Raw genomic sequence first — 10,142 nt, forward strand, 5'->3', positions numbered from 1 at the left:
TTTCACCCGAGAAACCATGCTTTTCCCACAGATCTGTGCAACCTGTGGATCAGGAGATCCCTTCATGAGCCCATCCCATCAGGGCCTTGGGTCCCAAGCACAGAGCTGTGGAGATTCTCAGTGGTCGTTCAGCTGGAGACTACTTAAGACTACTGAGTTCCTGGTGGGGAGGGGCAGCAGCCATGACTGCAGCTCCAATCTGCTGTTTTCCCCTGCCTGTGCCAGGGAGTCTGGGTGGTTTGGACCCAGTGGGAATTCCCCACAGCACAGCACAGCATAGCAGCTGTGGAAGACCATGGCCAGACTGCCTCTTTAGGCTGGACCCTGACCCATCCCTCCTCACCACGCATGGTCTCCCTGTGGGAATTTCAGCAACTCCGGCCAGGGGGTTAGGGACAGAACTCTGATCTCCCTGGGATGGAGCACCTGGAGGGAAGGGTGGCCGTGATCTCCATGGATCAGTGGACTTAGTCTTTCCCCCTGCTGGCTCTCAGAAATCCAAGCAGTCCAGACAAGTGGGATTCTCCCCAGTGCAGTACAGCCCCTCCAGCAAGTGGCAGCCAGAGTGCTTCATTAAGCAGGTCCCCAATCCTGTGCCTCCTGACTGGGTTAGAACCCCAAACACTGGTCACCAGACACTTTATACAGGAGCATTCCTGCTGGCATTAGGTTGGTTCCCCTCTGGGATGGGGTTCCCAGAAGAAGGAGCAGGCAGCCATCTTTGCTGTTCTGCAGCCTCCACTGGTGACACCTTCAGGTGCAGGAGAGACCCAGGTGAAAAGGGTCTGGAATGGACCCTGAGCAAATAGCAGCAGCCCTATGGAAGAGGGACCCAACTGTTGAAAGAAAAACAAACAAACAGAAAGCAACAACAACAACAGCATCAACAAAAAAGTCCCCAGGAAAATCCCACCCAAAGTTCAGTAACCTCAAAGATTGAAGTTAGATAAATTCATGAAGATGAGAAAGAATCCACAGAAAAACAATGAAAACTCAAAAAGCCAGAGTGCCTATTCTCCTCCAAAAAATCACAATACTTCTCCAGTAAGGGCATAGAACTGGGCTGAGGCTGAGATGGATGAACTGACAGAAGTAGGTTTCAGAAGGTGGGTAATAACGTACATTGCCGAGCCAAAGGAGCATATTCTAACCCAATACAAAGAAGCTAAGAATTATAATAAAACATTGCAGGAGTTGTTAACAAGAATAACCAGTTTGGAGAAGAAAATAAATGACCCAATGGAGCTGAAAAACACAAGAGAACTCCACAATGCAACCACAAGTATCAATAGCTGAACAGATCAAGCAGAGGAAAGAATTTCAGAGCTTGAAGACTACCTTGCTGAAATAAAACAGGCAGATAAGATTAGAGTGAAAAGAATAAAAAGGAATGAACAAAACCTCCAATAACTATGGGATTATATACAAAGACTGAACCTATGATTAATTCAGGTTCTCCCCAATCCCTGAAAGAGATGGAGAGAATGGAATCAAGTTGGGAAAACATACTTCAGGATATCATCCAGGAAAACTTCCCCAAGCTAGCAAGACAGAACAACATTCAAATTCAGGAAATCCAGAAAACCCCGGTAAGATACTCCATGAGAAGATCAACCCCAAAACACTTAATAATCAGATTTTCCAAGGTCAAAATGAAGGAAAAAATGTTAAGGGCAGCCAGGGAGAAAGTCCAGGGAAGCCCATGAGACTAACAGTGGACCTCTCAGCAGAAATGCTATAAGCTAGAAGAGAGTGGGGGCCAATATTCAACATTCTTAAAGAAAAGAATTTCCAACCCAGAATTTCATGTCCAGCCAAACTAAGCTTCTTAAGTGAAGGAGAAATAAAATCCTTTTCAGACAAGCAAATGTTGAGGGAATTTGTCACCAGGAGGCCTGCCTTGCAAGAGCTCCTGAAGGAAGCACTAAACATGGAAAGGAAAAACCATTACCAGACACTACAAAAACACACTGAAGTACAAAGACCAATGACGCTATGAAGCAACTACATTAACAAGTCTGCAAAATAACCAGTAAGCATCATAATGACAGGATCAAATTCACACATAACAATATTAACCTTAAATGTAAATGGGTTAAATGCTCCAATTAAAAGACACAGAATGGCAAGCTGGATAAAGAGTCAAGACCCATTGGTGTGCTGTATTCAAGAGACCCACCTTATATGCAAAGGCATGCATAGGCTCAAGGAAAATTTACTGAGCAAATTGAAAGCAGACAAAAGCAGGGGTTGCAATGCTAGTTTCTGACCAAACACACTTTAAACCAACAAAGATTTTTTCAAAAGACAAAGATTTTTTAAAAAGACAAGGAAGGGCATTACATAATGGTAAAGGGTTCAATTCAATAAGAAGACCTAACTACCCTAAATATATATGTACCCAATAGAGGAGCACCCAGATTCATAAAAACAAGTTCTTAGAGAGCTACAAAGAAACTTAGACTCCCACACAATAATAGTAGAAGACTTTAACATCCTGCTATCAATATTAGATAGATGATCAAGACAGAAAATTAACAAAGATATTCAGGACTTGAACTCAGCTCTGGATCAAGTGGACCTGATAGATATCTACGGAACTCACCACCTAAAAACAACAGAATATATATTCTTGCTGCCACATGGCACTTACTCTAAAGTCAATCACATGATTGGAAGTAAAACACTCCTCAGCAAATGTAAAAGAACTGAACTCATAACATTCTCTCAGACCATAGGGCAATCAAGTTAGAACTCAAGATTTAGTAACTCACTCAAAACCACACAACTACATAGAAATTGAACACCCTGTTCCTGAATGACACCTGGGTAAATAATGAAATTAAGGTAGACAAGAGGTTCTTTGAAACCAATGAGAACACAGAGACAATGTACCAGAATCTCTGGGACACAGCCAAAGCAGTGTTAAGAGAAAAATTTACAGCACTACATGCCCACATCAAAAAGCTAGAAAGATCTGAAACTGACACTCTACCATTACAACTAAAAGAACTAGAGAGCCAAAATCAAACAAGCCCCAAAGCTAGCAGAAGACAAGAAATAACCAAGATCAAAGCAGAAGTGAAGGAGATAGAGACACAAAAACCCTTCACAAAAACCCCAACAAATCCAGGAGCTGTTTTTTTTTTAAGAAAAAAAAAAACCTAATAAAATAGATAGACTACTAGGTAGACTAATAAAGAAGAAAAGAGAAGAATCAAATAGACACAATAAAAAATGATAAAGGGAATATCACTGCTGATCCCACAGAAATACAAATAATGATCAGAGAATACTATAAATACCTCTATGCAAATAAATTGGAAAATCTAGAAGAAATGGATACATTCTTGGACACATACACCCTCCCAAGACTGAACCAGGAAGAGGCTGAATAACTGAATAGACCACTAACAAGTTCTGAAATTGAGGCAGTAATAAATAGCCTACCAACTGAAAAAGGCTCAGGACCAGACAGATTTACAGTTGAATTCTACCAGAAGTACAAAGAGGACCTGATACCATTTCTTCTGAAACTATTACAGATAATTGAAAAGGAGGGAATCCTCCTTTTTGTTGCCAGGATGCAAGGCTGGTTCCACATATGCAAATCAATAAATATAATTTATCACAAAAACAGAACTAAAGACAAAAACCACATTATTATCTCAAAAGACATGGAAAGGCCTTTGATAAAATTCAACATCCTTTCATGTTAAAAACTGTCAATAAACTAGGTATTCATGGAATATACCTCAAAATAATAAGGTATTATTATTTAATGACAAACCCACAGCCAATATTATACTAAATGGGCAAAAGCTGGAAGCATTCCCCTTGAAAACCGGCACAAGACAAGGATGGCTTCTCACCACTCCTATTCAACATAGTACTGGAAGTTCCAGCTAGGGCAATCAGGCAAGAGAAAGAAATAAAGGGTATTCAAATAGGAAGAGAGGAAGTCAAACTGTTTGCAGATGACATGATCCTGTATCTAGAAAACCGCATTGTCTCAGCCCAAAAGCTTCTTAAGCTGACAAGCAACTTCAGGCAAAGTCTCTGGATACAAAATCAATGTGCAAAAATCACAAGTATTCCTATACACCAACAACAGACAAGCAGAGAGCCAAATCATGAATGAACTCCCATTCACAATTGCTACAAAAAGAAGACAATACCTAGGAATACAACTAACAAGAAAACTGAAGGACCTCTTCAAAGAGAATGACAAACCACTGCTCAAGGAAATCAGAGAGTACACAAACAAATGGAAAAACATTCCATACTCATGGATAGGAAGAATCAATATCATGAAAATGGCCATACTGCCCAAAGTAATTTAGAGAGTCAATGCTATTCCCATCAAACTACCATTGACATACATTCTTCACAGAATTAGAAAAAAAAATCTCCTTTAAAATTCATATGGAACCAAAATAGTGCCCATATAGCCAAGACAATCCTAAGCAAAAAGAACAAACCCAGAGGTATCATGCTACCTGACTTCAAACTATACTACAAAGCTGCAGTAACCAAAACAGCATGGTACTGGTACCAAAACAGATATATAGACCAATGGAACAGAACAGAGGCCTCAGAAATAACACCACACATCTACAACCCTCTAATCTTTGACAAACCTGACAAAAAGAAGCAATGGGGAAAGGATTCCCTGTTTAATAAATGGTGCTGGGAGAACTGGCTAGCCATATGCAGAAAATTGAAACTGGACCCCTTCCTTACACCTTATAAAAATTAAATCAAGATGGATTAAAGTCTTAAAAGTAAAACCCAAAGCTATAAAAACCCCAGAAGAAAATCTAGGCAATACCATTTAGGACATAGGCACGGGCAAAGAGTTCATGATGCTGTCCCCAAAAGTAATTGCAACAAAAGCAAAAATTGATAAATGGTATCTAATTAAACTAAAGAACTTCTCCACAGCAAAAGAAATTATCATCAAAGTGAACAGGCAACCTACCGAGTGGGAGAAAATTTTTTGCAATCTATCCGTCTGACAAAGGTCTAGCATTCAAAATCTACAAAGAACTTAAATTTACAAGAAAAACACAACCCATCAAAAAGTGGGCAAAGGACATGAATAAACACTTCTCAAAAGAAGACATTTATGCGGCCAAGAAACACAGGAAAAAACACAACATAACCGATCATTAGAGAAATACAAATCAAAACCATACTGAGATATCATCTCATGCCAATCAGAATGGCAATTATTAAAAAGTCAAGAAACAACAAATGCTGGCAAGGCTGTGGAGAGAGAGAATGCTTTTACACTGTTGGTGGGAATGTAAATTAGTTCAACCATTGTGGAAGACAGTGTGGCAATTCCTTTCCTCAAAGACCTAGAATTAGAAAACCATTTGACACAGCAATCCCACTACTGGATATATACCCAAAGGAATAGAAATCATTCTATTATAAAGATATATGCATGCGTATGTTCACTGCAGCACTATTAATAATAGCAAAGACACGGAGTCAACCCAAATGCCCAGAAATGATAGACTAGATAAAGAAAATGTGGTACATATACACCATGGAATACTATGCAGCCATAAAAAGAAATGAGATCATGTCCTTTGCAGGGATATGAACGGGGCTGGAAGCAGTTATCCTCAGCAAACTAACATAGGAACAGGAAACCAAATACCGCATGTTCTCACTTGTAAGTGTGAGCTGAATAATGAGAACACATGGAAACAGGGAGGGGAATAACACACACTGGGGCCTGCTGGCAGGGGTGGGGGAAGTTTAGGGGAGGGAGTGCATCAGGATAAATAGCTAATGCGTGTTAGGCTTATTACCTAGGTGATAAGTTGATAGGTACAGCAAACCACCATGGCACATGTTTACCTATGTAACAAACCTGTACATCCTGCACATGTATCCCTGAACTTAAAGTATGTACAAGTCATGGGGACCCTCCACTGTTTCTTGCATCCAGTCCCTCCTTTTCATTCCCATAGCTATTGTTCCAGTGCAAGCTGGCATTTCCCCTTCCCAGGATCTCTCTTAACTAGCATCTCTCTCATGATCAACTGTACACAGTAGTGCCAGGATCATACTCTCAAAGTATAGCGCCTATCTTTTCACCACCTTGCTCAAAAACCTTCAGTGGCTTTCAGTACAGTAGAGAAAATACTCCACTCTCTCATTTTCTAACACTTACATGGTGCTTGTTATGTACCAGGCATTGTTTTAGATGTATTATTGTGTATTATTCCTCATAACAACCCTGTAATGTAGGTACAGATCTTATCCCCATTTTACAGAGGAGAAAATCAAGACACAGTTCAAGTCACTTGTCAAAGGACACGGTACGTTTCAGCATTGGGGTTAGTACCCTGGGACTCTAGCTCCAAAGTTCTATCTCCGTTTCTTTTTCTGTCTCACCATTCTCTGATTGAACCAAATGCTTTTCTGCTTTGGGGTCTTTGCTTACAATTTCCTCGTTTCCTGCTACACCCGTCTCCCATATTTTCCTATATATACCCATCAAGATCTGAAATGCCGCCTCTTCCATGATGCTCACCCAGAGACATTATCGATTCCACTGTATACAGTTATCTACTATAACATTGTATTTTCTCCATTTTTTGGACCTCTGAACTTTTTACTGGCCTCCTGCTCCCCTAAGGGCACCCTGCTTCTGCTGGCTTAATGTTTCAGAATTTGGTGTCATCGATCTCAGACACCACTTCGCCATCCACTATCAGGCAGGTGGTGATCTTTTGGATGGTTTGCATGGAGTTGCTGCCGTCCAGGGCATCACCAAGATTGAAGTCCTCGCCCTCTTCCAGCAGGCGGGGTGGTAGGTGGCGATCTCAGCCTCCAGGTTAACCTTGATGTTCCGGAGGGCCTCACACTCCTGGGCCTGGTGCTACCCCTCTGCCTGGGTCTGTGCCAGCTCTAACTCCAGGTAAAGCAGAATCCCATTGAGCTGCTCCATCTGCAGGGCGTAGTGGGCCTCCACCTCCCTCAGGCTATTCTCCAAGCTGGCCTTCAGATTTCTCATGGAGTCCAGGTCAATCTCCAAGGGCTGGACTGTACATCTCAGCTCCACGAGTGTCATCTCAGCAGCTCCAACCTCGAAGGGCTGCGTGATGACCACTGTAGTGCTCTGCTCAATCTGCTGAGACCAACACTTGTCCAGTTGTTCTTGGTTCTTCCAAGCCACCTTGTCATATTAGGCCCAGATGTCTGCCATGATCTTGACGAGGTCTTGAGATTTTGGGATCTACCTCCACAGTCAACCCAGAGCTGGCAATCTGGGCTTGTAGGCCTTTTACTTCCTCTTCGTGGCTCTTCTTCAAGAAGAGCAGCTCTTCTTTGAGAGCCACGATCTCTATCTCCAGCTGCAGCCGAATGACACTGGTGTCATCAGTGACCTTGCGGAGCCCATGGATGTCATTCTCCACAGACTAATACATGGCCAGCTCTGTCTCATACTTGGCTCTAAAGTCATCAGCAGCAAGACATGCACTGTCGATCTGCAGAACGATGCAGGCGTTGTCCACAGTATTTGCGAAGATCTGAGCCCTCAGATCCTTGATGGTGTGGAAGTAATGGCTCCAGTCTCTGAAATGGGGTCCCTTCTTCTCCAGGTGCTCCCAGATTTTGCTCTCTAGTTTCCAGTTCTCCATCTCCAGGTTCCTCACTCTGTTCAGGTAGGAGGCCAGGTGGTCGTTCAGGCTTTGCATGGTCTCCTTCTCGTTCTGGATGCCTCCCATTCCTGCCAGATCCCCGGCCATCCCCATGGCCAGGCCCCCAGACCCCATGCCGCCCTGGAAGCTGGTGGAGTGGGACACAGAGATCCGGGAACCAGAGCCCCCGGTGCCTGCATAGACGCTGGCTGTGCTGCTGACTGGCCAGGCACCATAGCTGGGCACCTGGACAGAGCCCAGGGACTGGTAGTTGGTGGAGAAGGTGGAGTGAGTGGTGAAGCTCATGATGTCCACAGAGAAGAGCGAGAGGACAGGACTGAGGCTTTGCTGACCTGTATTTTCTAGTATATTAATTTGAATGTACATTTCTGAGTTATAATTCTTGGAAGAGAACCATTTCTTATTTTTATTTTATATTATTTTATTTTTATTCTATCTTATTTCTCACTGTCCATCTTCAGACTTAGTAACTGTTCCCGACACAAGGGAGACTGCTGCGCAATAGCTACAACTGCATTAAATAAGCTAATGGTTGAAATCATGATATTTAAACAATACAGGCCAAGTGTAGTGGCTCATCTCTGTAATCCAACACTTTGGGAGGCTAAGGCAGGAGGATTGCTTGAGGCCAGAAGTTCAAGACCAGTCTGGGCAACATAGTGAGACCCCCCATCTCTACAAAAAAAAATTGAAATACATACGTTATAGACACTAAATAAATATTAATTGACCTGCAAAGATAAGTATATTCAAAAGACTCTAACACAAGCTCTGAGGGCAATTCCAGAACTGTTTTTGACACTGATATAATAAATACATAGCATTCCAAGAGAATCACTTTGAAAATAACCAAAGATTTTCATGGCTTCAACTCTTATTTATTGAGTACCTATTACATGCCAAACATAAAAATATGAAAAGACAAAAATAAAACTCCTGAAGTGTTTAATAAAAAAAAAACACTCTAGCTCCCTCATATTTTTAAGGAAAGAGGTCTAAATGATAAAGTATCATTGGGAACTCTGCTGTGGTATAAAAACATGCCAGCTGGGCACAGATCTCCCTTCAGTGGGAATAATCATCACTAGGAACCCAAAGAAAAATTCCTTAAAACAATGGGATATAATGCATATACCCACTACCCCTGCTCCACACCCTGCCAGGAATTTGCAGGAAGCTTCATGTTTTGTATATTTCACATATAATAACTACTATCTATGAAATTTATGGGAATTTGATATTCCAGGGTAAAAGATGCCATACTTGTTCAAAGTATAAACAAAAACGATAGCTTCACCTGCCATTAAAAATACAGTTTTAAAAGAAAATCAAAAAGAGGTGAAGATGGAAATTCAGCTTTAATATATCTATTAAGGGGTATGTTTAAAGCTGAGCTATTTCCTAGATCTCTATATGATAACATCCTCAGCAGAGAGCCTAGGTTTTTAAGAACTGTAGATTTTTCTTCATTTCCACAGATGTCTGCTTCTATTTTGAGATGTCTGATTCTTCTGATGAAATAAACCCAATCAAAATGTTCATTTTCTTTCAGTTTTTGTTTATTTAATTAACATGATTTTCTACATGATTATAAAGGCCATAATTATATTATCAAATCCCTATCAAAGTAATGACTTAATGTAAAACGTTAACACTTAGCAGTGCTTAAAACAGTATTAAAAAAACCCACAAAACCCTGTGTATGAATAGGGTAAATTTATTCAGACTATTTCCTCTGGAATGCAAATGAACATTTTGGCTATGCTTATTTTTTATTATTATATATTATTGCAAAGAGAAACAGTTTTTAGCCTTTATGAACAGTAAATGTCTATCCCAAACCAAGATCTTTTTCTGATTGGTTTATAATGGGCACCAGCTATTATGAAACCAGGAATGATAATATGACAAAATAACATAGGACAAGCAAGGTACACACTACCAGGTAATATTTATAGTTAAAATATTTGGGGATAACACAATCAGAAGTATGGGGCTAAAAGGGATTTCATTACAATTTTCTCTTTCCTTTGGTCGGAAACACACGCACATAGCAATTCTAAATACATTAAGAATATTCTTTGTTTTTAGCCTCTCAGAGTTAGAGAGTCTATCATTCTCTTTTGTCTTCCATTCTGTGTTTGTATGCTCCACTGAAGTCTATTTCTCTTCTTTTGTCCTGAAGATGGAGAACTGGCAGCCACCTTTCTGTAGTAAGAATCTTTGTATACTTGAAGATAATGTTTAATCATTCATCAGCCTTACTGCCTCCAGAATAAAAACAAAGTAGAGGGTTTTGTCTTTTGTTTTTTAAGGATGTCAGAGGATATGGTTTATTTGTGTTTTTTTTTTTTTTTTTTTTAAATACAGAAAGCTCGTTTAACTCACTTCACAAAAGCATTAACAAATGACGTATCCCTTCCGTAACTATTTAAAGACAAACTGAGTTACCACTAA

This window comes from Colobus angolensis, unplaced genomic scaffold (assembly GCF_000951035.1).
Source record: "Colobus angolensis palliatus isolate OR3802 unplaced genomic scaffold, Cang.pa_1.0 Scaffold116, whole genome shotgun sequence".
NCBI classification, from domain to species: Eukaryota; Metazoa; Chordata; class Mammalia; order Primates; family Cercopithecidae; genus Colobus; species Colobus angolensis.